The following is a 22,896-nucleotide window of genomic DNA, read 5'->3' on the forward strand; positions in this document are numbered from 1 at the left end:
AGGAGGTGAGCTCTCAGTAGGGTTTTGAAGGGAGGAATAGAGATAGCTTGGAGGATGTGCGGAGGGAGGGCATTCCAGGCCAGGGGGATGACATGGGCCAGGGGTCGGCGGCAGAACAGGCGAGAACGAGGCATGGTGAGGAGATTAGTGGCAGAGGAGTGGAGGGTGCAGGCTGGGCTGTAGAAGGTGAGAAGGGAGGTGAGTTAGGAGGGGGCGAGGTGTTGGAGAGCCTTGAAGCCGAGGGTGAGGAGTTTCGGCCTGATGCGTTAGTTGATTGGTAGCCAGTGGAGATTTTTGAGATCTGTAAACTTCACTCCACAGAATTGCCCTCTCAAAGGTCACCAATGATCTCGTTCCTGTCCAATCCAATGGCCTCTACTCCATCCTAATCCTCCTCGATCTCTCAGCTGCCTTCAACACTGTTTACCACCCCCTTCTCCTGGAAACATTATCCAACCTTGGCTTCACTGCTGCTGCCCTCTCCTGGTTCTCCTCATCTCTTTGGCCATTCATTCTCATTCTCTTTGGCAGGCTTCTCCTCCACCTCCCACCCCCTAACTGTGGAGGTCCCTCTGGGTCTCCTGTTCTCCAACTACACCCACTCCCTTGGAGATCTCATTTGCTCCTATGGCTTCAACTGCCACTTGATAATAATAATAATATTATTATCCTCAAAAATCTCCAGTGGCTACCAATCAATCTGCGCATCAGGCAGAAACTCCTCACCCTGGGCTTCAAGGCTCTCCATCACCTCGCCCCCTCCTACCTCACCTCCCTTCTCTCCTTCTACTGCCCAGCCCGCACCCTCCGCTCCTCCACCGCTAATCTCCTTACTGTACCTCGTTCTCGCCTGTCCCGCCATCGACCCCCGGCCCACGTCATCCCCCGGGCCTGGAATGCCCTCCCTCTGCCCCTCCGCCAAGCTAGCTCTCTTCCTCCCTTCAAGGCCCTGCTGAGAGCTCACCTCCTCCAAGAGGCCTTCCCAGACTGAGCCCCTTCCTTCCTCTCCCCGTCGTCCCCCTCTCCATCCCCCCATCTTACCTCCTTCCCTTCCCCACAGCACCTGTATATATGTATATATGGTTGTACATATTTATTACTCTATTTATTTATTTATTTATTTATTTATTTCACTTGTACATTTCTATCCTATTTATTTTATTTTGTTGGTATGTTTGGTTCTGTTCTCTGTCTCCCCCTTTTAGACTGTGAGCCCACTGTTGGGTAGGGACTGTCTCTATGTGTTGCCAATTTGTACTTCCCAAGCGCTTAGTACAGTGCTCTGCACATAGTAGGCACTCAATAAATACGATTGATTGATTGATTGATTGATTAATAATAATGGCATTTATTAAGTGCTTACTATGTTCAAAGTACTGTTCTAAGTGCTGGGGGAGATACAAGGTGATCAGATTATCCCCCGTGGGGCTCACAGCCTTAATCCCCATTTTACAGAAGAGGTAACTGAGGCACAGAGAAGTGAAGTGATTTGCCCAAAGTCACACAGCTGACAATTGGCGGAGCCGGGGTTTGAACCCATGACCTCTGACTCCAAAGCCTATGCCCTTTCCACTGAGCCACGCTGCTTCTCAGTGCTTCTCACTTCTATGCAGATGATACCCAAATCTACATCTCCATATGTATGCATATATGTCTATGTCTGTCTTTATCTGTAATTTATTTATCTATTAATTTATTTATATTAATATCTGTCTCCCCCTGTAGACTGTGAGCTTGTTGTAGGGAGGAATGTGTCTGTTTGTTGTTTTATTGTACTCTCCCAAGCGATTAGTACAGAGCTTTAAATATGATTGAATGAATGAATGAATCTCCAGCCCTGATCTCTCTCATTCATTCATTCATTCAATCGCATTTATTGAGCGCTTATTGTGTGCAGAGCACTGTACTAAGCGCTCTCTCCCTCTCTGCAGTCAGCTAATCAGGTTGGACACAGTCCCTGTTCTTCATAGGGCTCACAGTCTTAAATCCCCATTTATGAGGATATTGAGGCACAGAGAAGTGAAGTGACTTGCCAAAGGTCACAGAGCAGACAAGCAGTGGAGCTGGGATTAGAATCCAGGTCCTTCTGACTCTGTGCTCTGTCCAGTAGGCCATGCTGCTTAACAAGTGTCATGATTGTAAATCCGTATTACTCCCTCACAGAGATCTCCGCTCTCTGGACCCCACCCATCTTTCGGAGCGCCTCACACCCCACCTCGCCGCCCTCTCCTCTCTACCCAGTCTTGATGATCAGATTACTGCACTCAACTCTACCCTTTCTACTCAGCTAGAGTCACTCACTCCCCTTTCCCTTCGCCGCTCTCACACCACTAACCCACAGCCCTGGATCACTGCCACTGTCCGTCTCCTTCGCTCTTATGCTCGAGCTGCCGAACGCTGCTGGCGAAAGTCTAAACACCATGCCAACCTCGTTCACTTCAAGTTTATCCTTTCCTGCCTTAACTCAGCCCTCTCCTCTGACAGACAAAATTATTTCTCCTCCCTTATTGACACCCATGCCCATCGCCCCCGCCAGCTCTTCCGTACATTCAACTCCCTTCTCAGGCCCCCGGTTCCTCCCCCTCCTCCTTCCCTCACCCCCAACGATCTGGCCTCCTACTTCATTAACAAAATTAAATCCATCAGGTTCGACCTCCCCAAAGTCTCTTCCCCCCTTTCTCCAACCCCCTGGCTCTCAACACTCTCTGCTACTCTCCCATCCTTCCCACCAGTATCCTCAGAGGAGCTCTCCTCCCTCCTCTCAAGTGCTACTCCGGGCACCTGTGCTTCTGACCCCATTCCCTATCATCTCATGAAATCTCTCGCTCCATCCCTTCTCCCCTCCTTAACTTCCATCTTCAACCGCTCACTCTCCACTGGTTCCTTCCCCTCTGCCTTCAAACATGCCCATGTCTCTCCCATCCTAAAAAAACCCTCTCTTGACCCCACCTCACCTTTTGGTTATCGCCCCATATCCCTCCTACCATTCCTTTCCAAACTCCTTGAACGAGTTGTCTACACGCGCTGCCTCGAATTCCTCAAGAACAACTCTCTCCTCGACCCCCTCCGGTCTGGCTTCTGTCCCCTTCATTCCACAGAAACTGCCCTCTCAAAGGTCACCAATGACCTCCTGCCTGCCAAATCCAACGGCTCATACTCTGTCCTAATCCTCCTCGACCTCTCAGCTGCCTTTGACACTGTGGACCACCCCCTTCTCCTCAACACGCTATCTGACCTTGGCTTCACACACTCCATCCTCTCCTGGTTCTCCTTTTATCTCTCCGGCCGTTCATTCTCAGTCTCTTTTGCAGGCTCCTCCTCCCCCTCCCATCCTCTTTCTGTGGGGGTTCCCTAAGGTTCAGTGCTTGGTCCCCTTCTATTCTCAATCTAGACGCACTCCCTTGGTGACCTCATTTGCTCCCACGGCTTCAACTATCATCTCTATGCTGATGACACCCAGATCTACATCTCTGCCCTTGCTCTCTCCCCCTCTCTCCAGGCTCGCATCTCCTCCTGCCTTCAGGACATCTCCATCTGGATGTCTGCCCGCCACCTAAAGCTCAACATGTCAAAGACTGAACTCCTTGTCTTCGCTCCCAAACCTTGTCCTCTCCCTGACTTTCCCATCTCTGTTGACGGCACTACCATCCTTCCCGTCTCACAAGCCCGCAACTTTGGTGTCATCCTCGACTCCGCTCTCTCATTCACCCCTCACATCCAAGCCGTCACCAAAACCTGCCGGTCTCAGCTCCGCAACATTGCCAAGATCCGCCCTTTCCTCTCCATCCAAACTGCTACCCTGCTCGTTCTAGCTCTCATCCTATCCCGTCTGGACTACTGCACCAGCCTTCTCTCTGATCTCCCATCCTCGTGTCTCTCTCCACTTCAATCCATACTTCATGCTGCTGCCCAGATTATCTTTGTCCAGAAACGCTCTGGGCATATTACTCCCCTCCTCAAAAATCTCCAGTGGCTACCAATCAATTTGGCATCAGGCAGAAACTCCTCACCCTGTGCTTCAAGGCTCTCCATCACCTCACCCCCTCCTACCTCACCTCCCTTCTCTCCTTCTACAGCCCACCCCGCACCCTCCGGTCCTCCACCGCTAATCTCCTCACCGTACCTCGTTCTCGCCTGTCCCGCCATCGAACCCCGGCCCACGTCATCCCCCGGACCTGGAATGCCCTCCCTCTGCCCATCCGCCAAGCTAGCTCTCTTCCTCCCTTCAAGGCCCTACTGAGAGCTCACCTCCTCCAGGAGGCCTTCCCAGACTGAGCCCCTTCCTTCCTCTTCCCCTCCTCCCCGCTCCATCCCCCCATCTTACCTCCTTCCCTTCCCCACAGCACCTGTATATATGTATATATGCTTGTACATATTTATTACTCTATTTATTTATTTATTTATTTATTTATTTTACTTGTACATATCTATCCTATTTATTTTATTTTGTTAGTATGTTTGGTTTTTATTCTCTGTCTCCCCCTTTTAGACTGTGAGCCCACTGTTGGGTAGGGACTGTCTCTATATGTTGCCAATTTGTACTTCCCAAGCACTTAGTACAGTGCTCTGCACATAGTAAGTGCTCAATAAATACGATTGATTCATTGATTGATGATTGTTGCTATTATCATTACTCACCTCCCCAGTAATTCTTTCCCTGGTTAGCCAGTGGCAGGGAAGTTCCAACCCCTGGCATCAGGGCAGGAAAGGGAAGGCTTGTTAAGCTTCCACTCTCTACCTGCCAAGCCCTACCCATCACCCACATCCTTAAACCAATGACAGCACCCTCCTATTGGCATCACGATGGGACTGAGAGGCAGCGTGGCCCAGTGGACAGATCACGGACCTGTGAATCAGGAGGAACTTGGTTCTCATCCAGTTCCACTGCTTGTCTGTTATGTGACCTTTGGCAATTCGCTTAACTTCTCTTTGCCTGTTACCTCATCTACAAAATGGGGATTAAGACTGTGAGCCCCAGGTGTGCAAAGGAACTGTGTCCAACCTGATTACCTTGTATCTACCCCAGTGTTTTAGTATACTGCCTGGCACACAGTGCTTTAACAAAGACCACAAAACCCCCCACAAAAGTTGAACTGCCAAACCTGGGTGTATCCAAAAGCTGCTCAAGTGAGCCCATTCTGGCCAACTTCAGGTGGGATTCTAAAGCGTCATTTAGCCGAGCTCATCCCCAAATCTGTGACATTGGGTTCAGACCAGACCCCTCCCCGGCCTCCCCAGTTAACAAATGGGAATAAATCTGCACCACTTGCAGCGCATGAAAGATTTAGATTCGGAGAAAAAAAATAGGAGCAAAAGAATAGGGAGGGGATTTTAGAAAAGTCTTGGTCTTGCTGCTAGACAGTCAATCATTCAGTCAATAGGATTAGGCAGAAAACAGAAGCATTCATATACCTGATCCTTGGCTTCAAGTATCTTACAATCTAGTGTTGGAGGCAGTCCTTAAAATAAATTACAAGTAGTGGAAAGGACTAAGTATAAAGATATAATAACAATAATAATAGTAATAACGTACTTGTTAAGCACTTCTTACTATGTGCAAAGTACTGTTCTAAGCGCTGGGGAGGTTACAAGGTGATCAGGTTGTCCCATAGGGGGGCTCACAGTCTTAATCCCCATTTTACATATGAGGTAACTGAGGCACAGAGAAGTTAAGTGACTTGCCCAAAGTCACACAGCTGACAGTTTGCAGAGCCAGGATTTGAACCCATGACCTCTGACTCCAAAGCCCGTGCTCTTTCCACTGAACGATGCTACTTCTCATATGTCCTTTAGTGCTGTGGTGGGGGGAGGTGGGGTGTTTTACAGGATGCAGAAATGGGATAGGGAGATGAGATATTAGTCAGGGAAACCTTCTGGAGATGTGATTTTATCTGGGCTCTGAAAATGGGAGTGTAGTGGTTTGTAGGCTATGAAGAGGAAGGGGATTCCAGCAAGGAGGGAGGGCTTGGGCAAGGGGTCAACAGCCAGAGAAATAACCCAAAGGCATCATCAACAATCAGCTTCCTTCCCAGCAGGAATCTTACCAATTTGGAAAGCTTTAGTCTCCCAAATGGGAAGGTCAAAGTTTAATGATAGGCATGGTCCAATATGAGATTCTGTGAAATACTCCAGTAGAAACAGTCCATCGTTTGGTTCATTTACACCCAATTTGAAAACAGAATAGTACAATGGAGATGGGGGATGTTACCACCTGGACATACCTGATCTATGGGAAGAAACTAAAAGTCCCTGGAGTCGAATTCCCTTGTGAAAAAGAACACTTGAGAATCATTCACCCCCTTGGATCTAAATGTATGCAAAGCATCAGGATTAATGTTTAATACCTTAAAAACTGTTCCCCCACTGAAGTGTTACAAAATTAGGAAAGTCTTTGAAAAACAATAAGTACATTTAAAACATTTATCATTTAAAAATATTCTTTTTTCCCCTCCACTGTGGATTTCTAATGACCCTGTTTTCTTCAATCAGGAGAAACACACACCCATAGTGTGATTATGTCCTCTTGATTTGGAGTCGAGTTGTTTGAAAAGGTGGGATTGAACATCCAAAAAGTAGAAAGACCAGACTGGAAATTTAAAAAATCGATCTGGTGCATGTTGTTAATGAGAGAAAGCAAAGAAGAATTATCACGAGGGAGCATTCTTTAATTTGTAAAATAGACTCAGCTGGTTCAGAACAGAGACCAGATATACCTCATCAATTAAGACTAATTGCTTCCTTGTGTTTCCACTTATGAAATGAATATTATATGCTATTTAGAATGGTGGTTAAGGATGAAGTTCATTCAAGAATAGTAAATGGAATTTGAGAGGGTCATGTTATATTTGTAGCTTCAAAAGACCTTTCAAGCCTATTAAATGATATGGGTAAATCCTACATGAAAGAGGGCAAAATAATAGTCATTATTATTCATGCCGGGGATTGCATGCCCTAGAGTGTCAAGGAATGTGCCATTTCACAAGATGTGGATGGCAACATCAACCAAGTTGAGGATTTTGGACAGCAGCTAGAAAATGGAAAAGTTCTCAACTCTGTAATGTTAACTTTCTACCTAATACATACTGTATAATTCTTGGATAATAATAATGGCATTTATTAAATGCTTACTATGTGCAAAGCACTGTTCTAAGTGCTGAGGAGGATACAAGTTGATCAGGTTGTCCCACGAGGGGATCACAGTCTTAATCCCCATTTTGACAGATGAGGTAACTGAGGCACAGAGAAGTTAAGTGACTTGCCCAGAGTCACACAGCTGACAAGCGGCGGAGCAGAGATTTGAACCCATGACCTCTGATTCCCAAGCCCGGGCTCTTACCATGGAGCCACGCTGCTTCTGAGTCTCTGAGTCTCTACTGAACAATAGAGTATGTAGAATATGAAGGAGATAATTCATTTTTTCCACATGTTATTTTGATTTCAGAATTACTGAAGATTATGATAATAAGTGGGGTTTCAAAGATCTCCACTATCCGTTCCTTTAGACTGTGAACCTCATGTAGGACAGGTCTGTGTCTGATCTGATTATGATGCATATACTCCACCACTTAGCACAGGTTCTGATGTATAAAAAATGCTTTACTCATTATTATTATTCTTACTATTAAGTTTCCAGTTTTGAGAAATGGGGACAGTAAATGTTTCTTCCCATGTCTCATTCCTATGTGTTTCTATAGTTCTAATGTCCCCCCACCCCCACCCCGAAGTTGGGGGAGAAGAAGGTGGGAGGAGAGAACATTCAGGCCTAGCATTTTGATCATCCTTGTACCATCACTGGTGTGGTGAAGAGCAGGCTCTTCCCTTCATTTTATAGATGGAAATTCTGAAGCTCAGACCAGTAATAATAATAATAATAATAATAATAATAATAATAATAATAATAATAATTTTGGTATTTGTTAAGCACTTACTATGTACCAAGCACTGTTCTAAGTGCTTGGGGGATACAAGGTAATCAGCTTGTCCCATGTAGGGCTTAATCCCCATTTTACAGATGAGGTAACTGAGGCCCAGAGAAGTTAAGTGACTTGCCCAAAGTCACACAGCTGATAAGTGGTAGAGCTGGGATTAGAACCCATGACCTCTGACTCCCAAGCCCATACTCTTTCCACTGAGCCATGCTGCTTCTCCAAATAAAGAGTGAAAAAGACCAGTAAAGTCTTTGAAAAAGGAAATGTACATCCCTAAGAACTTGGCATTTAAAAAGTAAGGAAAGGAGAGCAAAACAGCAACCAGACTCAGTGTCTCATAACTTCAAGAACAAGATAAAAAATTGCACGGGCTAAAGTTAAAAAGTGGAAGGGGCCACAAGTTTAATAAAATCCAACTACAGTTCTCCTAAGTCTTCAAAAGCTGCTTTATTACACATGCCACCTACATGAACACAACTGTTTCTTTCTGAAATGTCACACTGTATCCAGACAGACTCACAGTGTTGGATTCTAGCCATACTGAAAACACATGTACCTGGAGAACTGAATGTATTGCCCTTGTCAATGATATGTTCTATAGCTTTGTTCTACATAACCCTAGCAGATGATCAGTGTATTTGAGGTCCCTCGATGTAGTGTTTACTCCTATGCTGGCAAAGAAAGAGGAGTTTTAGTAGAAGCATAACAGGACACAGGCAAGGCAAATATCTCATATCTTTTATCTCATAAAACTAGGCACCCCATAATTCAAGGCTACAATCTGGACAAATTCATTTGACTGCCATCTACTGCTTTTTCTTGCTTTTCCCCAGTGGTTGGGATTTTCCCATTAATTTTTCTAATGGATACTTAGAGTTGATGCCGCATATCCCAATGAAAGAAGAAGTCTGAATCTGAGCAGTTAGTTAAGTACCGTGGCCAATTGGTTGGGTTGGAAGAGCACTTAGTGGCTTTTACCAGCCTGTTCATTCATTCATTCAATCGTATTTATTGAGCACTTACTGTGTGCAGAGCACTGTACTAAGCACTTGGGAAGTACACGTCCCTACCCAACAAGGGGCTCACAGTCTAGAAGGGGGAGACAGACAACAAAACAAAACATGTAGACAGGTGTCAAAATCGTCAGAACAAATAGAATTATAGCTATATGCACATCATTAACAAAATAAATGGAATAGTAAATATGTACAAGTAAAATTAATAGAGTAATAAATCTGTACAAATATATACACGTGCTGCAGGGAGGGGAAGGAGGTAGGGCAGGGGGTGGGGAGGAGGAGAGGAAAAAGGGGACTCAGTCTGGGAAGGCCTCCTGGAGTAGGTGAGCTCTCAGTAGGGCTTTGAAGGGAGGGAGAGATGTGTGGAGGGAGGGCGTTCCAGGCCAGGGGGAGGACATGGGCTGGGGGTAGACGGCAGGACAGGCAAGAACGAGGTACAGTGAGGAAGTTAGCGGCAGAGGAGCAGAGGGTGCAGGCTGGGCTGTAGGAGAGAAGGGAGGTGAGGTGGGGGGGGGGGGGCGTGGTGATGGAGAGCCTTGAAGCCGAGAGTGAGGAGTTTTTGCTTGATTCAAAGGTTGATGGGCAACCACTGGAGATTTTTGAGGAGGGGAGTGACATGTCCAGAGCATTTCTGTAGAAAGATAATTCGGGCAGCAGAGTGAAGTATTGACTGAAGTGGAGAGAGACAGGAGGTTGAGAGATCAGAAAGGATGCTAATGCAGTAATCCAGTCGGGATAGGATGAGAGATTGTACCAATAAGGTAGCGGTTTGGATAAAGAGGAAAGGGCGGATCTTGACAATGTTGTGAAGGTGAGACCGGCAGGTTTCGGTGATGGATTGGATGTGTGGGGGGAATGAGAGAGTAGAATCAAGGATGACACCACGTTTGTGGGCTTGTGAGACAGGAAGGATGTTGGTGCTGTCTACAGTGACAGGAAAGTGATGGAGAGGACAGGGTTTGGGAGGAAAGATAAGGAGCTCAGTTGTAGACATGTTAGATTTTAGGTGGCAGGCAGACACCCAGGTGGAGATGCCCTGAAGGCAGGAGGAGATATAAGCCTGGAGGGAGGGAGAGAGAACAGGGGAGGTGATGTAGATTTGAGTGTCATCTGTGTGGGATGATAGTTGAAGCCGTGGGAGCGAATAAGTTCACCAAGGGATAGAGAACAGAAGGAGACCAAGAACTGACCCTTGAGGAAACCCTACAGTAAGGAGATGGGAGGGGGAGGAGGAGCCCACAAAGGAGACTGAGAATGAACGGCAGGAGAGATAAGAGGAGAACCAGGAGAGAACGGAGTTTGTGAAGCCAAGCTTGGATAGCGTGTTGAGGAGAAGGGGGTGGTCCAGTGTTGAAGGCAGCTGAGAGGTCGAGGAGGATTAGGATAGAGTAGGAGCCATTGGATTTGGCAAGAAGGAGGTTACTGATGACCATTGAGAGTGCAGTTTCGGTCGAGTGGAGGGGACGGAAACCAGATTGGAGGTGGTCCAGGAGAGAGTTGGAGTTGAGGAATTTGAAACAGCGAAGGTAGACGACTTGGTCTAGGAGCTTGGAAAGGAAGGGTAGAAGGGAGACGGGGCAATAACTGGAAGGAGCAGTGGGGTCAAGAGAGGGTTTTTTATGATGGGGGAGATATGGGCATATTTGAAGGCAGAGGGGAAGAAACTGTTGGAGAATGAGCAGTTGGAGATGGAAGTTAAGGAGGGGAGGAGGGAAAGGGTGACAGGTTTTATAATAATAATAATAATGGCATTTATTTAGCACTTACTATGTGCAAAGCACTGTTCTAAGTGCTGGGGAGGTTACAAGGTGATCAGAGTGTCCCACAGGGGGCTCACAGTCTTAATCCCCATTTTACAGATGAGGTAACTGAGGCTCAGAGAAGTGGAGTGACTTGCCCAAAGTCACACAGCTGACAATTGGCAGAGTCAGAATTTGATCCCATGACCTCTGATTCCAAAGCCCGTGATCTTTACCACTGAGCCATGCTGCTTCTCTCTTTTATAAGGTGAGATGGAATGGGGTTCGAAGCACAGATGGAGGGGGTGGCACTTGAGAGGAGGGGGGAGATCTCTGAAGATACTGCTGGGAAGGATGGGAAAGTAGAGGAGGGAGTCGAGAGCTGGGGGGATGGTGAACGGGGAGGGGTGAATTTGGGGAGCTCAGACTTAATGGTGTTAATTTTCCTAATGATGTAGGTGGCCAGATCATTGTGGGTGAGAGATGGGGGAGAGGGAGGAAGGGGCCTAAGGAGAAAGTTAAACGTCCAGAACAGCTGATGGGGGTGATGGGTATGGGTGTCAATAAGGGAAAAAAATAGTTTTGCCTGGCAGAGAAAAGGGCAGAGTTAAGGCAGGAAAGGATAAATGTAAAGTGAACAAGGTAGGCCTGGTTTTAGAAATCTGCCAGCAGTGTTCAGCAGCTCAAGCATAAGAGCGTAGGAGGTGGACAGTGGTAGTGATCCAGAGCTGTGGAGAGCGACCAAGGGATAGGGGAGCTAGTGAGTTGAGTTGAATAGGGAGGGTTGAGTTGAGAGCATTAATTTGGTCATCAAGAATGGGTAGCGTGGATAGGGAAGTAAGGTGGGGTGTGATGCGCTGCGAGAGATAACCCTAACCCTTATCCTAACTAATAATAATAATAGTAATAATAATGGCATTTGTTAAGCGCTTACTCTGTGCAAAGCATTGTTCTAAGTGCTGGGGGAGATACAAGGTGATCACGTTGTCCCATGTGGGGCTCACAGTCTTAATCCCCATTTTACAGATGAGGTAAATGAGGCTCAGAGAAGTGAAGTGACTTACTGTGTGACACATGTCACACAGCAGACATGTGGGGGAGCCGGGATTAGAACCCATGACCTCTGACTCCCAAGCCCGTGCTCTTCCCACTGAGCCATGCTGCTGCTAACCCTAACCTATCCCTAGCTCTAGCCCTAGCCCTAACTCTAACCTTAACCTTAATCCAAACACTAACCTTAACCCAACCCCTAATCCTGACTGTAACCCTGGCCCTAGCCTTAGCACTAGACCTAAACTTAATCCATACCCTAACCTTCCCCTAACCCTAATATTAACCCTAACCCTAACCCAACAGCGATGCTTATCCTAACCCTAAACCTAATCCTAACTCTAACCGTAACTCATGCTCCCGTGTGGACTATTACATCAGCCTTCTCTATGATCTCCCATCCTTGTGTCTCTCCCCACTTCAATCCATACTTCATGCTGCTGCCCAGATTATCTTTGTCCAGAAATGCTCTGGGCATATTACTCCCCTCCTCAAAAATCTCCAGTGGCTACCAATCAATCTGCGCATCAGGCAGAAACTCCTCACCCTGGGCTTCAAGGCTCTCCATCACCTCACCCCCTCTTACCTCACCTCCCTTCTCTCCTTCTGCAGCCCAGCCTGCACCCTCTGCTCTCTGCTGCTAATCTCCTCCCCGTACCTCATTCTCGCCTGTCCCGCCACCGACCCCCGGCCCACATCATCCCCCGGGCCTGTAATGCCCTCCCTCTGCCCATCCGCCAAGCTAGCTCTCTTCCTCCCTTCAAGGCCCTATGGAGAGCTCACCTCCTCCAGGAGGCCTTCCCAGACTGAGCCCTTTCCTTCCTCTCCCCCTCGTCCCCCTGTCCATCCCCCCATCTTACCTCCTTCCCTTCCCCACAGCACCTGTATATATGTATATATGTTTGTACATATTTATCACTCTATTTATTCATTTATTTATTTTATTTGTACTTATCTATTCTATTTATTTTATTTTGTTGGTATGTTTGGTTTTGTTCTCTGTCTCCCCCTTTTAGACTGTGAGCCCACTGTTGGGTAGGGACTGTCTCTATATGTTGTCAATTTGTACTTCCCAAGCACTTAGTACAGTGCTCTGCACACAGTAAGCGTTCAATAAATACGATTGATGATGATTCATTCATTCATTCAATCGTATTTATTGAGCGCTTACTGTGTGCAGAGCACTGTACTAAGCACTTGGGAAGTACAAGTTGGTAATATATAGAGACGGTCCGTACCCAACAACAGGCTCACAGTCTAGAAGGGGGAGACAGACAACAAAACAAAATGTGGACAGGTGTCAAGTCACCAGAATAAATAAAAATAAAGCTACATGCACATCATTAACAAAAGAAATAGAATAGTAAATATGTACAAGTAAACTAGAGTAATACATCTGTACAAACATTTATACAGGTGCTGTGGGGAGGGGAAAGAGGTAAGACAGGGGGGATGGGGAGGAGGAGAAGAAAAAGGGAGCTCAGTCTGGGAGCATGTTGGGAGGTCAATGTGAGTGGGCTCTTCCAGCCCAGAAAATTCCATTCACCATGTAACTCTCTCAGGGCAACAAATTGCCCTAACCCAAACCCTAACACTAACCCAATGCATTACCCTAACACTAACGCAACCCTAACTCTCATCCTAACCTTAACCATAACCCTAGCCCTCAAACTAACCCTAACCTTACTCTAACCCTAACTTTAGCCCTAATTCTAGCCCTAATCCAACAGTAATACTTACCCTAACCTTAATACTAGCTCTTGACCTAACCTAACCTTAACCTTCATCCTGAAATTTGCACTATAGTGTTGAAGCTAACCCTAAAATTAACCCTAGGTAAGGCCTCACCCTTGACTTAGCCCTACCTCAAACCTTAACTCTTACCTCAATCCAAGCCCAAACCCTAACCCCAAAACTAAACCTTAATCCCAACCTTAACTTTAACCCTCACCCTAATGCTAAAACAGTGAGCTTAACCCTAACGCTATATCCCCAGCATAGCAGAACCATGTCTGGAGGCTCCTGTGGTTTGATTCTTCCAGCCCTGAGAATGCCATTCACTCTGTCACTTTCCCAGGGCAGCAAATGGCACTAAACTTAATTCCAGCCCTTAAACCTAACTTTATTCATTCATTCATTCAATCGCATTTACTGAGCGTTTACTGTATGCAGAGCACTGTACTAAGTGCTTGGGAAGTACAAGTTGGTAACATAACTTGAAACCTAACCTAAACCCTATTACTAGCTCTAACTCTAACCTTAACCTTAGCCCTAACCCAAACCCTAAGCCCAGCCCTAACCCTATCCCTAACCTTAACCCTTTCCCTGACCCTAAAGTTACACCTAATCCTAACCATAACCCTAACTCATTCATTCATTCATTCAATCATATTTATTGAGTGCTAACTGTGTGCAGAGCACTGTACTAAGCGCTTGGGAAGTACAACTCGGTAACATATAGAATTGGTCCCTACCCAAAAACGGGCTCACAGTCTAGAAGGGGGAGACAGACAACAAAACAAAACATATTAACAAAATAAAATAAATAGAATAGTGAATATGTATAAGTAAAATAAATAGAGTAATAAATCAGTAAAAACATATATACAGGTGCTGTGGGGAGGGGAAGGAAGTAGGGTGGGGAGGATGGGGATGGGGAGAGGAAGGAGGGGGCTCAGTCTGGGAAAGTCTCCTGGAGGAAGTGAGCTCTCAGTAGGGCTTTGAAGGGAGGAAGAGAGCCTAACCTTAACCCTAACCCTAGCCATACACCTAACCCAAGCCCTAGCCCTAACCCTAGACCTCAGCCTAGGCATAACCCCAGCCCTAACCTCAAACTCAAACCCTCTCCTTAAATCTAATCCTAAACGTAGCCCTGAACCTAACACTAAACCTAACCCTATCCATAAACCTAACTGTAATGCTAACCCTACTCTTAGCATTGCACTTGCCAAACACTTAGTACAGTGCTCTGCACACAGTAAGTGCTCAATAAGTATGACTGAATGAATGAATGTCTAGCCGTAGCCTTTAACATAACTCTAAACCAAACATTAATCCTAACCCTAAACCCTGCCATAGGCATAGCCCTAATCCTAAGGCTAACCCTAAACCCTAACCCTAGCCCTACCCAAAACCTTATCCCTAAACGTAGCTCTAACCTGAACCCTAACCCTAATCATAGCCCTAGCACTAATCCTAACCCTTACTCTAAACTTAACTGTAACCTTAATGCTAGCCCTAGCCCAACCCTAAGCTTAAATTTAACCCTAACCCTAAATATAACCCTCACCCTATCCCCAGGCCTAGCCCAGCCCAAACTTTGCCCTATGCCTAACCCTAATTTTACCTTAACTCTAATCATAACCCTAAAGAAGCAGCGTGGTTCAGTGGAAAAAGCCCGGGCTTTGGAGTCAGAGGTCATCAATCAATCAATCAATCAATCGTATTTATTGAGCGCTTACTATGTGCAGAGCACTGTACTAAGCGCTTGGGAAGTACAAATTGGCATCACATAGAGACAGTCCCTACCCAACAGTGGGCTCACAGTCTAAAAGGGGGAGACAGAGAACAGAACCAAACATACCAACAAAATAAAATAAAATAAAATAAGTAGGATAGGTCATGGGTTCAAATCCCGGCTCAGCCAATTGTCAGCTGTGTGACTTTGGGCAAGTCACTTCATTTCTCTGTGCCTCAGTTCCCTCATCTGTAAAATGGGGATTAAGACTGTGAGTGCACCGTGGGACAACATGATCACCATGTAACCTCCCCAGTGCTTAGAACAGTGCTTTGCACATAGTAAGCACTTAATAAATGCTATTATTATTATTATTATTATTTAACTCTAACCCTAACCAATAGCCTAACGCAAGGCCTGGCCCTAACTCTTACCAAAGACCTGACCCTAACAATTGCCCTAACTATAACCCTAACCATAACTCTAACCCTACCGCTAACCTAACCCTAACACTAGCCCTTGCCCTAATCATAAGTCTATCACTAACCCTAACAAAAACCTTAACCCTAATTTTACCTGTAACCCTACCCTTACCCTAATCCTAAACCCATGCCCAACCCTTAACATATTCTAGACCTATGCTGAGCCCTAACCTAACCATAACCCTAATCCTAAAACTAGTCCTAAATTTAGGCCTAGTCCTAACCCTAGCCATAACCCATTACCTCAACCTAACTATAGATCTACCCCTAAACCTAACCCTAAACCGAGCACTAACCCTAACCTTAACCCTAAACCTAGCCCTAAACCTAACCCTAAAGCTAGTCCTAACATTGTGCCTAAACCTAACCCTAACACTAGACCTAGGCATAGCCCTAGATCTCACGCTATTCCAGTCCCCATCCCTAACCCTCAATCTAACCCTAAACCTAATCCTAACCATAGTCCTTGCCATAACACTGACCCTAACACTCAACCTAAACCCTAACCCTACCTCTAACCCTAACTCTAACCCTAATTCTAGCCCCCAAACTATCACTTATCCTAACCCCATCCCTAATCATAACCCTAACACTAACCTTAGTCCTAGTCCTAGCCCTAAACTAACACCAACCCCAACTTCAACCAGAACCCTAACCCTAACCCCAAAACTAAGCCTAGCGCTCTATCCCTAACCCCAACCTTAAACCTAACACTAATCCTAACCCTTACTTGAACCATGATCGTAACCCTAAGCCTAACTCCCCAGGGATGCAGTGGCTTATCTCTGGCACCTGCGTCGATTTGCTCATGTAGCCCCAAGAATGCCATTCTATTTATTTTACTTTGTTAATATGTTTTGTTTTGTTCTCTGTCTCCCCCTTCTAGACTGTGAGCCCACTGTTGGGTAGGGACCGTCTCTATATGTTGCCAACTTGTAGTTCCCAAGCGCTTAGTACAGTGCTCTGCACACAGTAAGCACTCAATAAATACGATTGATTGATTGATTGAATGAATATTGTTATATTGTACTCCACCAACTGCTTCATATTGTGCTCTGCACACAGTAATTACCCAGTAAATCAAATTGACTGGCTGAGTGATAAATTCTGCTCAGCCAGGGGCTTGGCCCTGTTGGTGGGGTGAGGACAGAAACCCTTTCGGGCCACTGGTAGTTGGTCCTTTGTCCCTGCAAAAACTTGAACAATAACCCCTCTCCCGTCCCGTCTGGATTACTCTATCAGCCTCCTCTCCGATCTCCCATCCTCCTGTCTCTCCCCACTTCAATCCATACTTCACACCGCTGCCCGGACCGTCTTTGTCCAGAAACACTCTGGGCATGTTACTCCCCTCCTCAAAAATCTCCAGTGGCTACCAATCAACCTACGCATCAGGCAAAAACTCCTCACCCTCGGCTTCAAGGCTGTCCATCACCTTGCCCCCTCCTACCTCACCTCCCTTCTCTCCTTCTACAGCCCAGCCCGCACTTTCTGCTCCTCTGCCGCTAATCTCCCCACCGTGCCTCGTTCTCACCTGTCCCGCCGTCGACCCCCAGCCCATGCCATTCCCCTGGCCTGGAATGCCCTCCCTCAGCACATCCGCCAAGCTAGCTCTCTTCCTCCCTTCAAGGTCCTTCTGAGAGCTCACTTCCTCCAGGAGGCCTTCCCAGATTGAGCCCCCTCCTTCTTCCCTCCCTCCTCCCCCTCCCCAACCACCTGCCTAACCTCCTTCCCCTCCCCACAGCACCTGTATATATGTATATATGTTTGTACGTATTTATTACACTATTTATTTATTTTATTTGTACATGTTTATTCTATTTATTTTATTTTGTTAATATGTTTTGATTTGTTCTCTGTCTCCCCCTTCTAGACTGTGAGCCCACTGCTGGGTAGGGACCATCTTTATATGTTGCCAACTTGTACTTTCCAAGCGCTTAGTACAGTGCTGTGCACACAGTAAGTGCTCAATAAATATGATTGAATGAATGAATACACACTGTAATCATCGTAGGACAACAAATTGCCCTAACCTTAACCCTAACCCAATGCTAAACCTACTTGTAACCGTAACCATAACCCTAACCCTAATCCTAACCCTAACCACAACCCTAAACCTAATTCTAACACAGATCCTAAATCTGATTCTTACCCTAAACCTACCCAAACTCCATCTGGGACCTTAACCTTTACCCTAGTTGAAACCTTAACTCTAAATATAAGCCTAACCCTAATGTTAACATTAACCCTAACCCTAACCCTGCCCTTACCTAGCCCTAGCCCTAAACCAAACCCTAACTCTAGATCTAGGCCTACCCTAGACCTGACACTAAACCTGTCCCAAACCCTAACTCTAACCCTAAACCTGAACTTAACCCTAATCCTAAACCTATCACTAACCATAACCCTGGACAGAGCTTTAACCTCCAACCCTAGTCCTCACCCCAGCTCTAATCCCTACCAGAACCCTTATCTTAACCCTAACTGTAGCTCTAGCTACAGGGTTAGGTAAGGTAATAGGGTTAGGTATAGGGTTAGAGTTAGGTAAGTTAACCCTAACTTTAACATAACCATAATCCTAACTCCCCAGGGATACAGAAGCATATCTGGGCACCTATGCCAATCTGCTCATCTAGCCACACAACCTGTATCCATCGCAGAACAACAAATTGTCCTAATCCTAACCCTAGATCCACTGCTAACCCTAACTATAATACTAGCTGTAAGCCTAACCCTAAAACTAAACCTAACCACAACCCTGAACCTAAACCCAACACAGACCCTAAATCTAACCAAACCATAAACCATAGTCTAACTTTTACCCTAGTAGTTACCCTAACCCTAAACATAACCCCTAACCTAACCCCAAACTTAAAACTAACCCTAACCCTAACCACTTGTCCTAGGACTATCCCTAGCTTGTACCCTAACCCTATCCCAAACCCAAAGCCCAACCCAAACTCTAACTCTCACCTTTAACCTAACCCTAAACCTGGCCCTATCCCTAAACCTAATCCAACCCTAACTCAAATCCTATCCCTAAACCTAACCCTAAACCAAAACCTAACCCTAGACCTAGCACTAGATTTGACACTAAACCTACCCTGAACCCTAAACTATAACCCCAACCCAAACCCTAACCCTTGCACTAACCCCAACCCAAGCCCCTAGCTCAGGGTTATCTTTTTTAATATGTTGTAATATAAGAGCACATGTAGGTGCAAGGATGTTATACTGAGCAGTTTAGGCCATTTATAATAATAGTAATAATAATAGCATTTATTAAGCGCTTACTATGAGCAAAGCACTGTTTTAAGCGCTGGAGAGGTTACAAGGCGATCAGGTTATCCCACGAGGGGCTCACAGTCTTAATCCCCATTTTACAGATGAGGTAACTGAGGCACAGAGAAGTGAAATGACTTGCCCGAAGTCACTGGCAGTTGGCGAAGCCGGGATTTGAACCCATGGCCTCTGACCCCAAAGCTCATGCTGTTTCCATGGTGCTTCCATTATCTCATATTATGTTCTAGGAAGCTTATCTCAATCACTCTTTATTGATGTACCTGTTGCTTATAGTGTTAAATGATGTTTGATTCCAAACACCAGTCACCAATCTCTAGCAAGTCACTCGCATTGAAACCCATTTGGCACAAATTGCCAAATGAACTTGTCTGGAAATTTCAAATGTTCAGTTCCATGTACAATAGTAGAACAGTAACAGAAGATATCTACACTGATCCTTGCAGTACACTGTACAGTCCATCAGGAGTCAGGTCTTCTGAATATGCCATTTTTCTTCTATCCTGCTAAATAGGGAAGTTAAGTGAATGTGGGTTTGAGTCCAAACACCAGTCACCACTCTGTAGCAAGTCACTTGCTGTGCAACCCATTGTTATCTAGTGGATAAAGCATGGGCTTGGGAGTCAGAAGAACCTGGGTTCTGATCCCAGCTCCTCCAGCACATGCCTGCTGTGTGACCTCGGGCAAGGTACTTAACTTACCTCCTCAGTAAAATGGGGATTAAGGCTGTGAGACCCAGGTGGGACACGGACTATGTCCAAACTGATTATTTCGTATCTATCTCAACACTCAGAACGGTGCCTGACACATAGTAAGCACTTAAAAAATACCACAAAAAAACCACCTAGCACAAAATGCCAAATGAACTCTTCTTGAAATGTCAAATATTTAGTTCCATGTTCAGTAGTAATACAGAAGATAACTGCACTGATCCTTGCACTGCCCATCAAGCATCTGATCTTCCACATGTACTACTTTTCTTCTATCCTGCTAAGACAAGTTAAGTGCATGTATGTTCAAGGCAAAATACTAGTCACCACTCTCTGGCACGTCACTTTCTTTCAGACCCGTCTATTTTTTCCTCTACCAAGGTCAAGGCTTTCTCTTTAATTGTGTTTTTGTATGTAAGAGCCCAAAGTGCTCAGCACAATATCCTTGCCCTTTTATAACCCAACAAATAGTAAAAGAGAAAACCTTGAGCTGGGTAGTGAAACAATTACTATGGCATTAAGAGCACTACCTGTGAAGGCAGCAGTTCAGCAGAATGGGTAGAAACACACATTCATTCAATGTGGCTGCTTAGCAGGATAGAAGAAAAATGGCATATGCAGAAGACTGAACACTGCAGTGCAAGGATCAGTGTCAATATCTTGTTACTGTATTACTATTTTACAGGGAACTGAACACTTGAAATTTCATGAGTCCATTTGGCATATCATGATAGACAGGTTTCAATGCAGGTGACTTTACTATATTCATTCATTCATTCAACAGAATTTATTTAGCACTCATTGTTTGCAAAGCTTACTATACAGAGAGATACTACACTATATCTAGATGACTAGAGTACTATACTATACTGAGAAGCAGCGTGGCAATGAGAAGCAGCATGGCTCAGTGGAAAGAGCCTGGGCTTGGGAGTCAGAGGTCAAGGGTTCTAATCCCGGCTCCGCCACATATCTGCTGTGTGACCTTCGGCAAGTCACTTAACTTCTCTGAGCCTCAGTTACCTCCTCTGTAAAATTGGGCTGAAGACTGTGAGCCCCACGTGGGACAACCTGATCACCTTGTACCCCCCCAGGGCTTAGAACAGTGCTTCACACACAGTAAGCACTTAAAAATTTGCTATCATTATTATTATTATTATTATTATTATCATTATTATTACAGTGATAACTGGTGCTTAGACTCCAGCATTAGGCCAACCACAAGCAGAGTAAGGAGAACATGTAAGTTCACCCAGAGATATGGGGTAAGCTTCCTAGAAAGCAATATAGACATTTTGAGGTAATGGACTAAACTACTCAGCACAACATCCTATGTGTGCTCTTATATCCCAACATACAGTAAAAGAGAAAAGCCTGACCTGAGTAGTACAAAATTATTATGGGCTTCAAGTGTGTGCTGTCTGTGAAGGCAGTCAATCTGATAGATTTGCCAGAAACACACATTCCACTTACCTTGCCTTCTTAACAGGATAGATGAATAATGGCCAGTTTGAAATACTTGATTCCCGATGGGCTGTTCATTCCAGTGCAAGCATCAATGTAGCTATCTTTTGTTAGTTTATGTCTACTGTACATAAACAGTCCATCTGAGTTATAACGTTATATGAGTTTCACTGCAAGTGACTTGCTAGAGATTAGTCAATGGACTCAAGCTCAGGGCTTCAACACAAGCAGAATATAGAGGACATGGAAGATCACACACAGTTATTGGGATAAGCTTCCTAGAATGCAACAAAGATCTTTAGAGATAGTTGACTAAACTATTCAGCACAACATTCTTGTACTTAAGTGGGCTTTTATGTCCCAACATACAGTTAAAGAGAAAACCTTGAGCTGGGCAGTTACAAAATTGTTATGGCCTAAAGTGTACTCTCTGTGAAGGCAATCAGTTTTATAGATTGGATGGAAACACACATTCCACTAATTTGCCTATTTAGCAGGATAGACAAATGATGGCACTAAGAGGACTAGACTCCTGATAGGCTGTACACTGCAGTGCAAGGTTCAGTGTAAATATGTTCTGTTATTGTGCTACCATTGTACGTGGAACTGAACATTTGAAATTTCATGAAGAATCCATTTGGTATACCATATTAGATGTGTTTCCAAGCAGCTGACTTGCTAAAGAGTGGATTCAAGCACTAAGTCGCACTGCAAGCAGAATACAGAAAATGTGTAATTCATTTATTCATTCAATCATATTTATAGAGTGCTAACTGTGTGCAGGGCACTGTACTAAGCGCTTGGGAAGTACAAGTCGGCAACATATAGAAATGGTCCCTACTGAACAACGGACTCACAGTCTAGAAGTCCTCATAGAGTTATTGGGATAAACTCCCTAGAACACAATATATATGTTCAGAGAAAATATCCTAAACGGCTCTGCACAACAACCTTGAAACAGATGTGTGTTCTCATCTGTGTGTTCTCATCAACATACAGTAAAAGAGAAAACCTTGAGTTGGGTAGCGATAAAATTGTGGCAGTTTTAAGGTTGCTTTCTGTGAAGACAGTTAGTTTTACTTAATGTACAGAAGCACACATTCCATTTAATTTACCTACTTAGCAGGATAGAACAATAATGGCACAGGGGCAGGACTTGACCTCCGATGGGCTGTACACTGCAGCACAAGGATCAGTATAGGTATCGTCTTTGACTCTATTACTACTGTACATGGAAGTGAACAATTTCAATTTCATAAAGAGTACAACTGGCATATCACCTTAGATGAATTTAAACACAGGCGACTTGCTAAAGTCTGGTGACTCGTGTTTGGACTCAAAGGCACAATACAAGCAGAGTATATTGGGATAAGCTTCATAGAACCTAATATACATGTTTAGAGAAACTAGACTGAAACTGCTCAGCACAACGTCTTGGCACCTTTGTGTGTTCTCATAACCCAACATACAGTAGAAGAGAATACCTTGAGCTGGGTAGTGACAAAATTGCTATGGCTTCAAGTGTGCTCTCTGTGAAGGCAGTCAGTTTGATAGATTGAATAAGAACACAAATTCCTCTTAACCTGCCTAATTAGCAGGATAGATGAATAATGGCATATGGTAATAATAATAATAATAATAATAATGGCATTTGTTAAGCACTTACTATGTGCAAAGCAGTGTTCTAAGCGCTGGGGGGGGATACAAGGTGATCAAGTTGTCCCACGTGATGCTCACAGTCTTAATCCCCATT

Source organism: Tachyglossus aculeatus, chromosome Y4, assembly GCF_015852505.1.
Source record: "Tachyglossus aculeatus isolate mTacAcu1 chromosome Y4, mTacAcu1.pri, whole genome shotgun sequence".
NCBI classification, from domain to species: Eukaryota; Metazoa; Chordata; class Mammalia; order Monotremata; family Tachyglossidae; genus Tachyglossus; species Tachyglossus aculeatus.